Raw genomic sequence first — 14,852 nt, forward strand, 5'->3', positions numbered from 1 at the left:
ATATATACAGGACTGTCTCAAAAAATTAGAATATTGTGACAAAGTCCTTTATTTTCTGTAATGCAACTAAAAACATGAACATGTCATACATTCTGGATTCATTACACATCAACTGAAATATTGCAAGCCTTTTATTATTTTATTATTGTTGATTATGGCATACAGCTTAAGAAAACTCAAAAATCCTATCTCAAAAAATTAGAATATTTCCTCAGACCAAGTAAAAAAAAAAGATTTATAACAGCAAAACAAAATCAAACATCTGAAAATGTCAATGCACTCAGTACTTGGTTGGGAATCATTTTGCACCGATTACTGCATCAATGCGGCGTGGCATGGAGGCAATCGGCCTGTGGCATTGCTGAGATGTTATGGATACCCAGGATGCTTCAGTAGTGGCCTTCAGCTCATTTGCATTATTGGGCCTGGTTTATTTCAGCTTCTTCTTCACAATAACCCATAAATTCTCTCTGAGGTTCAGGTCAGGGGAGTTGGCAGGCCAATGGAGGACAGTAATGCCATGGTCAGTACACCAGTTACTGGTGGTTTTGGCACTGTGGACGGGTGCCCGATCATGCTGGAAAATGAAAGCATCATCTCCATAGAGCTTTTCAACAGATACAGCTTCAATAGCCGTATTCCCATGGTCAAACCATTCCTGAAATCTAGACAACGGAAGTTCCCTCAGTCAGCAATGGTTTGGGGAGCTATGTCAGCTGCTGGTTTTGGTCCACTGTGTTTCATCAAGTCCAGAGTCAATGCAGCTGTGTATATGCTTCCATCTGTTGTAAAGCTCTATGGCAGGGGTCGGCAACCCGCGGCTCTTTGGCAACTCTGATGCGGCTCAGCTGCACAATTGCCGACCCCCCAGATTGTTGCGGGGAGATTCCGGAATTCAATGCCTCTCCTGGACATCACCCAGAGTCAACGTTCTCCAATTTTCACCCGGACTACAACATTAAGGGCATGTCGTGATGATATTACACTTAACGTCCTCTTGAACGTCATCGCGCCCGCCATTCACAGAATCCTAATTGCGTCCTCTTGAACGACATCGCGTGCCGACCAGACACATGCATTTCTCTGCTTCTATCGGCACATGTATGAGATTGCAAGGCATACTGGGTGACACAGAGTACACTGACGGTTGTGATATAAACAACCTTAACACTCCTACTAATATGCGCCACATTGTGAACCCACACAAAAGAAGAATGACGAACACATTTCAGGAGAAATCCTCACAGTAACACAACATAAACGCAATACAACAAATACCCAGAATCCTTTGCATCCATGACACTTCCTGACTATGTTATACACCCCGCGAGCACCTCATTCCCCCCCCCCCCCCCCTTCCTGCGTGGTTGAGGTGGGCGGGGTTTATATCACAAACGTCAGTGTACTCTGTCACCCAGTATGCCTTCCAGTCGTGTGCATGCATGTGCGGAAGCCTCTCACAACATGATGCTGGACTGGTAAGCAGTTTGTAAATGTTGTAGAAGGTGTTTAAGGAAATGGCTTCATAGCATGCCCTTGTTATTGTCATCTGGTTGACCACCAGCAGATATTGGTGAGAATAGTTGCGGCTCCCATTGTCTTCATCATTTTGTGAAACGGGTCGAAATGGCTCTTTGAGTGGTAAAGGTTGCCAACCCCTGCTCTATGGAGATGATGATTTAATTTTCCAGCATGATCTGGCACCTGCCCACAGTGCCAAAACCACCAGTAACTGGTGTACTGACCATGGCATTACTGTCCTCCATTGGCCTGCCAACTCTCCTGACCTACACCCCATAGAGAATTTGTGGGGTATTGTGAAGAAGAAGCTGAAAGACACCAGACCCAATAATGCAAATGAGCTGAAGGCCACTATTGAAGCATCCTGGGCATCCATAACACCTCAGCAATGCCACAGGCCGATTGCCTCCATGCCCCGCCACATTGATGCAGTAATCCGTGCAAAAGAATTCCCAACCAAGTACTGAGTGCATTAATTGCCATTTTAAAATGTTTGATTTTGTTTTGCTGTCATAAATCTTTTTTTTTTACTTGGTCTGAGGAAATATTCTCATTTTTTGAGATAGGATTTTTGAGTTTTCTTAAGCTGTATGCCATAATCAGCAGTATTAAAATAATAAAAGGCTTGCAATATTTCAGTTGATGTGTAATTAATCCAGAATGTATGACATTTTCATGTGTTTAGTTGCATTACAGAAAATAAAGGACTTTATCACAATATTCTAATTTTCTGAGACAGTCCTGTATATATTTTTTCTTTTCTTTTTTTTACAAAAACATGCCGACATATTCATTATAAAGTGGCCCGAATATGAGTTAAATAATCATATAACTTGTCATTATTCACTCAGTTTCCCCTCACTTCATAGCATAAGGTAGAGAGCCCCTTTAGTGCGTCAGTATCCAATCCATTCCACTTGTTCATATAGAACAGTGTTCTCAAATGGCGGTACGCGTACGCCTGCGGATACCTGAAGGTATGCCAAGGGGTACGTGAGACTTTTAAAAAATATTCTAAAAATAGCAACAATTCAAAAATCCTTTATAAATATATTTATTGAATAATACTTTAACAAAATATGAATGTAAGTTCATAAACTGTGAAAAGAAATGCAACATTGCAATATTCAGTGTTAACAGCTAGATTTTTTGAGGACATGTTCCATAAATATTGATGTTAAAGATTTATTTTTTTGTGAAGAAATGTTTAGAATAAAGTTCATGAATCCAGATGGATCTCTATTACAATCCCCAAAGAGGACACTTGAAGTTGATGATTACTTCTATGTGTAGAAATCTTTATTTATAATTGAATCACTTGTTTATTTTTCAACAAGTTTTTAGTGTTTTTTGTACCTTTTTTTCCAAATACTTCAAGAAAGTATTAAATGAGCAATATTTTGCACTGTTATACAATTTAATAAATCAGAAACTGATGACATAGTGCTGTATTTAACTTATTTATCTTTTTTTAACCAAAAATGCTCTGCTCTGATTAGGGGGTACTTGAATTTAAATAATCTTCACTGGCGTACATCACTGAAAAAAGGTTGAGTACCACTGATATAGAAAATGCCCACATCACTCAAAATCCAGTCCACATTTTCTCTGCGGCCTTGCTTGCGGTCCTGCAGGTGTGTAGCTTTGAAGCACACAGCGCTGCAGAACAAGAACGTGAACGGATGCAAAGTGGATATAAGAAACTTTTTCAAGAAAGTAAGTATTCATCACTGCTTGCAGTAAAATGGATTAGCTCCACTTTACACCGGGTCTTTGTTTGACAAATAAAAACCTGTCTAGCACACTATAGACAACCTCTGTGAACGTTGTACATTTGTTGTTTTGCAGGCAAAAGTTACATTCCCGCTCTAAGACAATGCTGCTACTTAGTCAACTAGTTACTCTGAAATGCATCATGAAGGTCCTGGTTATTTATAAAGTTAAATGTGCACTCTTTTTTTACCTTGCTATCTTTGGGGTTACTTCCTTCTGGAGCATCAGCTGTGTTTCACACTTTACACGTGGAGGAGAACAGGAGCTGAACTCAATTACGTATGACAATCATCAGTAGATAATAATAATAATAATAATAATAATCACTCCACAACCCCTCTTAACCTGAAGGAGTCAGGGCAGAGGAGCACAGAAAGGGAGAGGGGAGAGGCCAGTACTGGAAAGGTGAGTAGGAGAATAATGATACATATAATTAAATATTTAAACATTTTTTTTCAAATGGCTTTTCAATAAGCCATTTCAATCAATGATTATCTATATAGCCCTAAATCACCAGTGTCTCAAAGGGCTGTACAAACCACAACACAAACCACAACCTCGGTAGAGCCCACATAAGGGCAAGGAAAACTCACACCCAGTGGGACTCACACCCAGTGGGACGTCGGTGACAATGATGACTATGAGAAACCTTGGAGAGGACTGCATATGTGGGCAACCCCCCTCCACACCGAAAGCAATGGATGTCGAGCAGGTCTAACATGATACTGTGAAAGTTCAATCCATAGTGGATCCAACACAACCGTGAGAGTCCAGTCGAATGTGGATCCAACACAGCAGAGAGAGTCCTGTCCACAGTGGAGCCAGCAGGAAACCACTATAAGCGGAGGTGGATCAGCAGCACGGGCATGTCCCCAACCGATACACAGGCGAGCGGTCCATCCTGTACGAGCGGTCCATCCTGGGTCCCGACTCAGGACAGCCAGCACCTCATCCATGGCCACCGGACCGGTCCCCTCCAGTGAGACAGAGGAGAAAAAGAAAAGAAACGGCAGATCAACTGGTCTGAAAAGGGAGTCTATTTAAAGGCTAGAGTATACAAATTAGTTTTAAGATGGGACTTAAATGCTTCTACTGAGGTAGCATCTCGAATTGTTACCGGGAGGGCATTCCAGAGTACTGGAGCCTGAACGGAAAACGCTCTGTAGCCCGCTGACTTTTTTTGGGCTATGGGAATCAGTAATAAGCCGGAGTCCTTTGAACACAGATTTTTTTGCATATGGTACAATACAATCGGCAAGATAGGCTGGAGCTAGACCGTGTAGTATTTTATACGTAAGTAGTAAAACCTTAAAGTCACATGTTAAGTGCACAGGAAGCCAGTGCAGGTGAGCCAGTTTAGACGTAATATGATCAAACTTTCTTGTTCTTGTCAAGAGTCTAGCAGCCGCATTTTGAAACCAACAGTAATCTTTTAATGCTAGACATGGGGAGACCCAAAAATAATACGTTACAGTAATCGAGGCGAGACGTAGCAAGCGCATGGATAATGATCTCAGCGTCATTAGTGGACAAAATGGAGCGAATTTTAGCGATATTACGGGGATGAAAGAAGGCCGTTTTAGTAACGCTTTTAATGTGTGACTCAAAGGAGAGAGTTGGGTCGAAGATAATACCCAGATTCTTTACCGAGTCACCTTGTTTAATTGTTTGGTTGTCAAATGTTAAAGTTGTATTATTAAATAGAGGCAGTGTCTAGCAGGACCGATAATCAGCATTTCCGTTTTTTTGGCGTTGAGTTGCAAAAAGTTAGCGGACATCCATTGTTTAATTTCATTAAGACACGCCTCCAGCTGACTACAATCCGGCGTGTTGGTCAGCTTTAGGGGCATGTAGAGTTGGGTGTCATCAGCATAACAGTGAAAGCTAACGCCGTATTTGCGTATGATGTCACCTAGCGGCAGCATGTAGGTGGTGAAGAGTGCAGGGCCAAGGACTGAACCCTGGGGAACTCGTTACCTTCACATAGTCCGAGGTCACATTGTAATGGGAGACGCACTGCATCCTGTCAGTAAGATAAGAGTTAAACCAAGATAGTGCTAAGTCCGACATACCAATTCGTGTTTTTATACGCTCTAATAAAATATTATGATCGGTGGTATCGAAAGCAGCGCTAAGATCGAGGACAAGCATTATAGATGACGCATCAGAATCCATCGTTAGCAATAGATCATTAGTCATTTTTGCGAGGGCTGTTTCCGTAGAGTGATTTGCCCTAAAATATATATATATATATATATATATATATATATATATATATATATATATATATATATATAGTGGGTACGGAGAGTATTTAGACCCCCTTAAATGTTTTACTCTTTGTTAAATTGCAGCCATGTGCTAAAATGATTTAAGTTTATTTTTTCCTCATTAATGTACACACAGCACCCCATATTGACAGAAAAACACAGAATTGTAGACATTTTTAAAGATTTATTAAAAAAGCAAAACTGAAATATCACATGGACATAAGTATTCAGACCCTTTGCTCAGTATTGAGTGGAAGCACCCTTTTGAGCTAATACAGCCGTGAGTCTTCTTGGGAATGATGCAACTAGTTTTTCACACCTGGATTTGGGGATCCTCTTCAATTCCTCCTTGCAGATCCTCTCCAGTTCTGTCAGGTTGGATGGTGAACGTTGGTGAACAGCCATTTTGAGGTCTCTCCAGAGATGCTCAATTGGGTTCAAGTCAGGGCTCTGGCTGGGCCATTCAAGAACAGTCACAGAGTTGTTCCGAAGCCACTCCTTCGTCATTTTAGCTGTGTGCTTAGGGTCATTGTCTTGTTGGAAGGTGAACCGTCGGCCCAGTCTGAGGTCCATAGCACTCTGGAAAAGGTTTTCATCCAGGATATCTCTGTACATGGCCGCATTCATCTTTCCTTCAATTGCAACCAGTCGTCCTGTCCCTGCAGCTGCAAAACACCTCCACAGCATGATGCTCCCACCACCACACTTGACTGTAGGGATGGTGTTGGGCAGGTGATGAGCGGTGCCTTGTTTTCTCCACACATACCGCTTAGAATCAAGGCCAAAACGTTCTATCTTTTTCTCATCAGACCAGAGAATCGTATTTATCATAGTCTGGGAGTCCTTCATGTGTTTTTTGGCAAATTCCATGCGGGCTTTCATGTGTCTTACTCTAAAGAGAGGCTTCCGTCGGGCCACTCTGCCATAAAGCCCTGACTGGTGGAGGGCTGCAGTGATGGTTGACTTTCTTGAACTTTCTCCCATCTCCTCACTGCATCTCTGGAGTTCAGCCACTGTGATCATTGGGTTCTTCTTTACCTCTCTCACCAAGGCTCTTCTCCCCCGATTGCTCAGTTTGGTTGGACGGCCAGCTCTTGGAACAGTTCTTATCATCCCATACGTCTTCCATTTAAGGATTATGGAGGCCACTGTGCTCTTGGGAACTTTAAGTGCAGCAGAATTTTTTTTGTATCTGTGCCTTGCCACAATTCTGTCTCTGAGCTCTTCAGGCAGTTCTTTCGACCTCATGATTCTCATCTGCTCTGACATGCACTGTGAGCTGTAAGGTCTTATATAGACAGGTGTGTGGCTTCCTTAATCAAGTCCAATCATTAGAATTAAACACAGCTGGACTCCAATGAAGGTGTAAAACCATCTCATGGATGATCAGAAGAAATGGACAGTACCTGAGGTAAATATACAAGTGTCACAGCAAAGGGTCTGAATACTTATGTCCATGTGATATTTCAGTTTTTCTTTTTTAATAAATCTGTAAAAATGTCTACAATTCTATGTTTTTCTTTCAATATGGGGTGCTGTGTGTACATTAAAAGGAAAAAAATGAACTTATATGATTTTAGCACATGGCTACAATTTAACAAAGAGTAAAAAATTTAAGGGGGTCTGAATACTTTCCGTACCCACTATATATATATATATATATATATATATATATATATATATATATACAGTGGGGCAAAAAAGTATTTAGTCAACCACCGATTGTGCAAGTTCTCCCACTTAAAATGATGACAGAGGTTTGTAATTTTCATCATAGGTACACTTCAACTGTGAGAGACAGAATGTGAAAAGAAAATCCAAAATTCACATTGTAGGAATTTTAAAGAATTTATTTGTAAATTATGGTGGAAAAAAAGTATTTGGTCAATAACAGAAAATCAACTCAATACTTTGTAATATAACCTTTGTTGGCAATAACAGAGGTCAAACGATTACTATTGGTCTTTACCAGGTTTGCACACACATATAGTAGCTGGTATTTTGGCCCATTCCTCTTTGCAGATCTTCTCGAGAGCAGTGATGCTTTGGGGCTGTCGCCGAGCAACACGGACTTTCAACTCCCTCAACAGATTTTCTATAGGGTTGAGGTCTGGAGACTGGGAAGGCCACTCCAGGACTTTCAAATGCTTCTTACGGAGCCACTCCTTCGTTGCCCGGGTGGTGTGTTTGGGATCATCGTCATGCTGGAAGACCCAGCCACGTTTCATATTCAAAGCTCTCACTGACGGAAGGAGGTTTTGGCTCAAAATCTCACGATACATGGCCCCATTCATTATTTCCTTAACACAGATCAGTCGTCCCTTCCCCTTAGCCGAAAAACTGCCCCAAAGCATGATGTTTCCACCCCCATGCTTCACAGTAGGTATGGTGTTCTTAGGATGCAACTCAGTATTCTTCTTCCTCCAAACACGACGATTTAAGTTTATACCAAAAAGTTCTATTTTGGTTTCATCTGACCACATGACATTCTCCCAGTCCTCTGCTGTATCATTCATGTGCTCTCTGGCAAACTTCAGACGGGCCTGGACATGCACTGGCTTAAGTAGGGGGACATATCTGGCACTGCAGGATTTGATTCCCTTTTGGCATAGTGTGTTACTGATGGTAACTTTTGTTACTTTGGTCCCAGCTCTCTGCAGGTCATTCACCAAGTCCCCCCGTGTGGTTCTGGGATTTTTGCTCACCGTTCTCATGATCAATTTGACCCCACGGGATGAGATCTTGCGTGGAGCCCCAGATCGAGGGAGATTATCAGTGGTCTTGTATGTCTTCCGTTTTCTGATAATTCCTCCCACAGTTGATTTTTTCACACCAAGCTGCTTGCCTATTGTAGGTTCACTCTTCCCAGTCTGGTGCAGGTCTACAATTCTTTTCCTGGTGTCCTTCGACAGCTCTTTAGTCTTGGCCATAGTGGATTTTGGAGTCTGACTGTTTGAGGCTGTGGACAGGTGTCTTTTATACAGATAACAGGTTCAAACAGGTTCCATTAATACAGGTAACGAGTGGAGGACAGAAGAGCTTCTTAAAGAAGAAGTTACAGGTCTGTAAGTGCCAGAGAGCTTCCTTGTTTGAAGTGACCAAATACTTATTTTCCACCATAATTTACAAATAAATTCTTTAAAATTCCTACAATGTGAATTCCTGGATTTTTTTTTTCAAATTCTGTCTCTCACAGTTGAAGTGTACCTATGATGAAAATAACAGACCTCTGTCATCATTTTAAGTGGGAGAACGTTCACAATCGGTGTATGAATAAATACTTTTTGCCCCATATGTGTATATATATATTAATATATATACAGTATATATAATATGTATGTGTATATATATATACAGTATATATATATATATATATATATATATATATATATATATATATATATATATATATATATATATATATATATATATACATATCGGGTCTTTCATGTATATATATATACACATATATATATATATATATATATATATATATATATATATATATATATATACATATATATATATATATATGTATATATATACATCCATATATGTATATATATATATATATATATATATATATATATATATAAAAAACCAGACACCAACTTTGTAGTCATTTTTCTCCGGGATTTCCGTCTTCCTTTACAATGACTGAAGCTGTACGGAACCTTGCGTCTGCAATTGTAAATAATTAAATTTTTTAAGTTTTGTGTTTTTTGTAGAATTTATATAAAGTAATATACATTAGCCTATTGTTAAAATAATGGGAAAAAAAACTACTTAAATATTTTAGTTTTATTGTATTGTAACATTAATAGCTGTTGTATTATTATAGGATGGCTTGTTAAACATATTATTGGATTTTTAGAGGGAGGAAAAACCAAGACATTTTATAAAATGTAGGGGTTAGTGCGTCTGCCTCACAATACGAAGGTCCTGCAGTCCTGGGTTCAAATCCAGGCTCGGGATCTTTCTGTGTGGAGTTTGCATGTTCTCCCCGTGAATGCGTGGGTTCCCTCCGGATACTCCTGCTTCCTCCCACTTCCAAAGACATGCACCTGGGGATAGGTTGATTGGCAACACTAAATTGGCCCTAGTGTGTGAATGTGAGTGTGAATGTTGTCTGTCTATCTGTGTTGGCCCTGCGATGAGGTGGCGACTTGTCCAGGGTGTACCCCGCCTACCGCCCGATTCTAGCTGAGATAGGCGCCAGCGCCCCCCGCGACCCCAAAAGGGAATAAGCGGTAGGAAATGGATGGATGGATGGACATAAAATGAAATAGAAAAAATGTGGTTAAAAGCTATCATCCCAGGGAGCATTTCATTTTATCCCATGCATTTTTCTAACCATCTCCGGGATGACGAGGACTCCCTAGTGAATCCTCATAAGTTCATGGAGGCTCAGGCAAGGCTTGGATTGACAAAAATTGAGTTTGTGCAACTTTCAAACACTCGCTGGGCATGTCAGTTGCGATCGATCAGTGCAGTTCTTGAGTTATTGTCTGCCATTTTGGAGTGCCTTTCTGCCGTTGGATCCTCCATTGCTGTTGGTCTCAGAACAAAGCTGTATAAGTTCTTAGCAGTCTACACACTACTGATGTTTCAGTCACTTCTGTCAATAACTGAAGGACTCCACAAGCTCCTTCAGAAAGAAACTTTATAACTGGCAGAAGCTTTTATCTGCAAACATCCATCCATCCATCCATCCATCCATCATCTTCCGCTTATCCGAGGTCGGGTCGCGGGGGCAGCAGCCTAAGCAGGGAAGCCCAGACTTCCCTATCTCCAGCCACTTCGTCTAGCTCTTCCCGGGGGATCCCGAGGCGTTCCCAGGCCAGCCGGGAGACATAGTCTTTCCAACGGTTCCTGGGTCTTCCCCGTGGCCTCCTACCAGCTGGACGTGCCCTAAACACATCCCTAGGGAGGCGTTCGGGTGGCATCCTGACCAGATGCCCGAACCACCTCATCTGGCTCCTCTCGATGTGGAGGAGCAGCGGCTTTACGTTGAGCTCCTCCCGGATGGCAGAGCTTCTCACCCTATCTCTAAGGGAGAGCCCCGCCACCCGGCGGAGGAAACTCATTTCGGCCGCTTGTACCCGTGATCTTATCCTTTCGGTCATGACCCAAAGCTCATGACCATAGGTGAGGATGGGAACGTAGATCGACCGGTAAATTGAGAGCTTTGCCTTCCGGCTCAGCTCCTTCTTCACCACAACGGATCGATACAACGTCCGCATTACTGAAGACGCCGCACCGATCCGCCTGTCGATCTCACGATCCACTCTTCCCCCACTCGTGAACAAGACTCCTAGGTACTTGAACTCCTCCACTTGGGGCAGGGTCTCCTCCCCAACCCGGAGATGGCACTCCACCCTTTTCCGGGCGAGAACCATGGACTCGGACTTGGAGGTGCTGATTCTCATTCCAGTCGCTTCACACTCGGCTGCGAACCGATCCAGTGAGAGCTGAAGATCCCGGCCAGATGAAGCCATCAGGACTACATCATCTGCAAAAAGCAGAGACCTAATCCCGTGGCCACCAAACCGGAACCCCTCAACGCCTTGACTGCGCCTAGAAATTCTGTCCATAAAAGTTATGAACAGAATCGGTGACAAAGGACAGCCTTGGCGGAGTCCAACCTTCACTGGAAACGTGTCCGACTTACTGCCAGCAATGCGGACCAAGCTCTGACACTGATCATACAGGGAGCGGACTGCCACAATAAGACATTCCGATACCCCATACTCTCTGAGCACTCCCCACAGGACTTCCCGAGGGACACGGTCGAATGCCTTCTCCAAGTCCACAAAGCACATGTAGACTGGTTGGGCAAACTCCCATGCACCCTCAAGAACCCTGCCGAGAGTATAGAGCTGGTCCACAGTTCCACGACCAGGACGAAAACCACACTGTTCCTCCTGAATCCGAGGTTCGACTATCCGGCGAAGCCTCCTCTCCAGTACACCTGAATAAACCTTACCGGGAAGGCTGAGGAGTGTGATCCCACGATAGTTGGAACACACCCTCCGGTCCCCCTTCTTAAAGAGAGGGACCACCACCCCGGTCTGCCAATCCAGAGGTACCGCCCCCGATGTCCACGCGATGCTGCAGAGTCTTGTCAACCAAGACAGCCCCACAGCATCCAGAGCCTTAAGGAACTCCGGGCGGATCTCATCCACCCCCGGGGCCTTGCCGCCGAGGAGCTTTTTAACTACCTCAGCGACCTCAGCCCCAGAAATAGGAGAGTCCACTACAGATTCCCCAGGCACCGCTTCCTCAAAGAAAGACGTGTTGGTGGGATTGAGGAGGTCTTCGAAGTATTCCCTCCACCGATCCACAACATCCGCAGTCGAAGTCAGCAGAACACCATCCGCACCATACACGGTGTTGATAGTGCACTGCTTCCCCTTCCTGAGGCGCCGTATGGTGGTCCAGAATCGCTTCGAAGCCGTCCGGAAGTCGTTTTCCATGGCTTCCCCGAACTCTTCCCATGTCCGAGTTTTTGCCTCCGCGACCGCTAAAGCTGCACACCGCTTGGCCCGTCGGTACCCGTCCACTGCCTCCGGAGTCCTATGAGCCAAAAGAACCCGATAGGACTCCTTCTTCAGCTTGACGGCATCCCTCACTGCTGGTGTCCACCAACGGGTTCTGGGATTACCGCCACGACAGGCACCAACAACCTTGCGGCCACAGCTCCAATCAGCCGCCTCGACAATAGAGGTTCGGAACATGGTCCACTCGGACTCAATGTCCCGCACCTCCCTCGTGACATGTTCAAAGTTCTCCCGGAGGTGTGAATTGAAACTCTCTCTGACAGGAGACTCTGCCAGACGTTCCCAGCAGACCCTCACAATGCGCTTGGGCCTGCCAGGTCTGTCCGGCATCCTCCCCCACCATCGCAGCCAACTCACCACCAGGTGGTGATCGGTAGAAAGCTCCGCCCCTCTCTTCACCCGAGTGTCCAAAACATAAGGCCGCAAATCCGATGACACAACTACAAAGTCGATCATGGAGCTGCGGCCTAGGGTGTCCTGGTGCCAAGTGCACATATGGACACCCTTATGTTTGAACATGGTGTTTGTTATCGACAAACTGTGACGAGCACAAAAGTCCAATAACAAAACACCACTCGGGTTTAGATCCGGGCGACCATTCTTCCCAATCACGCCTCTCCAGGTTTCACTGTCGTTGCCAACATGAGCGTTGAAGTCTCCCAGTAGGACAAGGGAATCACCCGGAGGAGCACTTTCCAGTACTCCCTCGAGTGTACCCAAAAAGGGTGGGTATTCTGAACTGCTGTTTGGTGCGTAAGCACAAACAACAGTCAGGATCCGTCCCCCCACCCGAAGGCGAAGGGAAGCTACCCTCTCGTCCACTGGGTTGAACTCAAACGTACAGGCTTTGAGCCGGGGGGCAACCAGAATTGCCACCCCAGCCCGTCGCCTCTCACTGCCGGCAACGCCAGAGTGGAAGAGGGTCCAGTCCTTCTCGAGAGAACTGGTTCCAGAGCCCTTGCTGTGCGTCGAGGTGAGTCCGATTATATCCAGCCGGAACTTCTCTACCTCGCGCACTAGCTCAGGCTCCTTCCCCCCCAGTGAGGTGACGTTCCACGTCCCAAGAGCTATATCTATATCTATATCTGCAAACAAGCAGTGTGAAACACTCTAGGGCAAACGCAAAGACGCATTTGCCACAGAGCTTTATGATAGAACCAAAGCCCTGTGTCACACCCACAATATCCCAGGACCAGGTGCCAAGACAAGGCATAAACAGAGGAAAATGGAGGATTTTGTGCTGGAGGCAACTGCAGGTTCACGCACTGAATTGAACAAACCAGACGCATTGAAAAAAGTTTTCCCTTCTGTGGATACCCACACAGCAATATACTCCTATACAGATCCGCCTTCAAGACCCCCAACCCGCGTTACTGTCACATTCGTTTTGGCTCCTCCTAGAGCAGGGGTCTCAAACTCAATTTACCAGGGGGCCACTGGATGCAGAAACTGGGTGAGGCTGGGCCGCAAGAAAAGTTGTCTTAAAAAAATCTAACATGCACTTTTTAATGAATTCACCTTCTTTGAATGGCTTTCCCGCCCTAGCAACGTACTTGTCGATTCTTGCGATTATTCCGGGAAACACCCGGATATCAGTGCCCCTCCCGTCAATCTCCTGTGGCAATCATTCTCCCGGTTTTCACTCGGAGAACAATAGCAAGGGCGTAGCGTGATGGCAATGCCTTTAGCGTTCTCTACGAACTGCCGTTTCATCCACTTTTCCACCTTACACACAGTGTGCAAACCCAGTCACATATTGTATGAGGCTTCTGCAGACCGAAGGAAGCGACTGCAAGACATACTTATTCAACAGCCATACAGGTCACACTGAGGGTGGCCGTATAAACAACTTTATCACTGTTACAAATATGCGCCACACTGTGAACCCAAACCAAACAAGATTGACAAACAGATTTTGGGAGAACATCCAAAACACAACATAAACACAACAGAACAAATACCCAGAATCCAATGCATCCCTAACTTTTCCGGGCTAAAATAGGGGGCGGGGTTGGGGCTGGCGGGGGTGTATATTGTAGCCCGGAAGAGTTAGAGCTGCATGGGATTCTGGGTATTTGTTATGTGTTCATGTTGTGTTACGATGCAGACGTTCTCCCAAAATGTGTTTGTCATTATTGTTTGGTGTGGCTTCACAAGTGTGGCACATATTTGTAACAGTGTTAAAGTTGTTTATACAGCCACCCTCAGTGTGACCTGTGTGGCTGTTGAACAAGTATGTCTTGCAGTCGCTTACTGTGTGTATTGATACTGACTACAAAATGTGAATGGGCTGCCACCCGTTTGTGCAGGTTGAAGAGGATGCTTAAGGCAGTGTTTGTACGGTGCCCTCTTAAAGGCCTACTGAAACCCACTACTACCCACCACGCAGTCTGATAGTTTATATATCAATGATGAAATATTAACATCGCAACACATGCCAATACGGCCTTTTTAGTTTACTAAATTACAATTTTAAATTTCCGTCTTCGAAATGTCGTGTAATGATGACGTGTACGCAAGACGTCACAGGTTTTTATGAAGTATGAGCGCTGCACACACACACAGCTAAATGTCGTCTGCTTTAACGGCATAATTATACCAGTTTTTGGACATCTGTGTTGCTGAATCTTTTGCAATTTGTTCAATTAATATTGGAGAAGTCACAGTAGAAAGATGGAGTTGGGAAGCTTTAGCCTTTAGCCACACAAACACACTGTGATTCCTTGTT

The sequence above is a fragment of the Nerophis ophidion genome, linkage group LG11, assembly GCF_033978795.1.
Source record: "Nerophis ophidion isolate RoL-2023_Sa linkage group LG11, RoL_Noph_v1.0, whole genome shotgun sequence".
NCBI classification, from domain to species: Eukaryota; Metazoa; Chordata; class Actinopteri; order Syngnathiformes; family Syngnathidae; genus Nerophis; species Nerophis ophidion.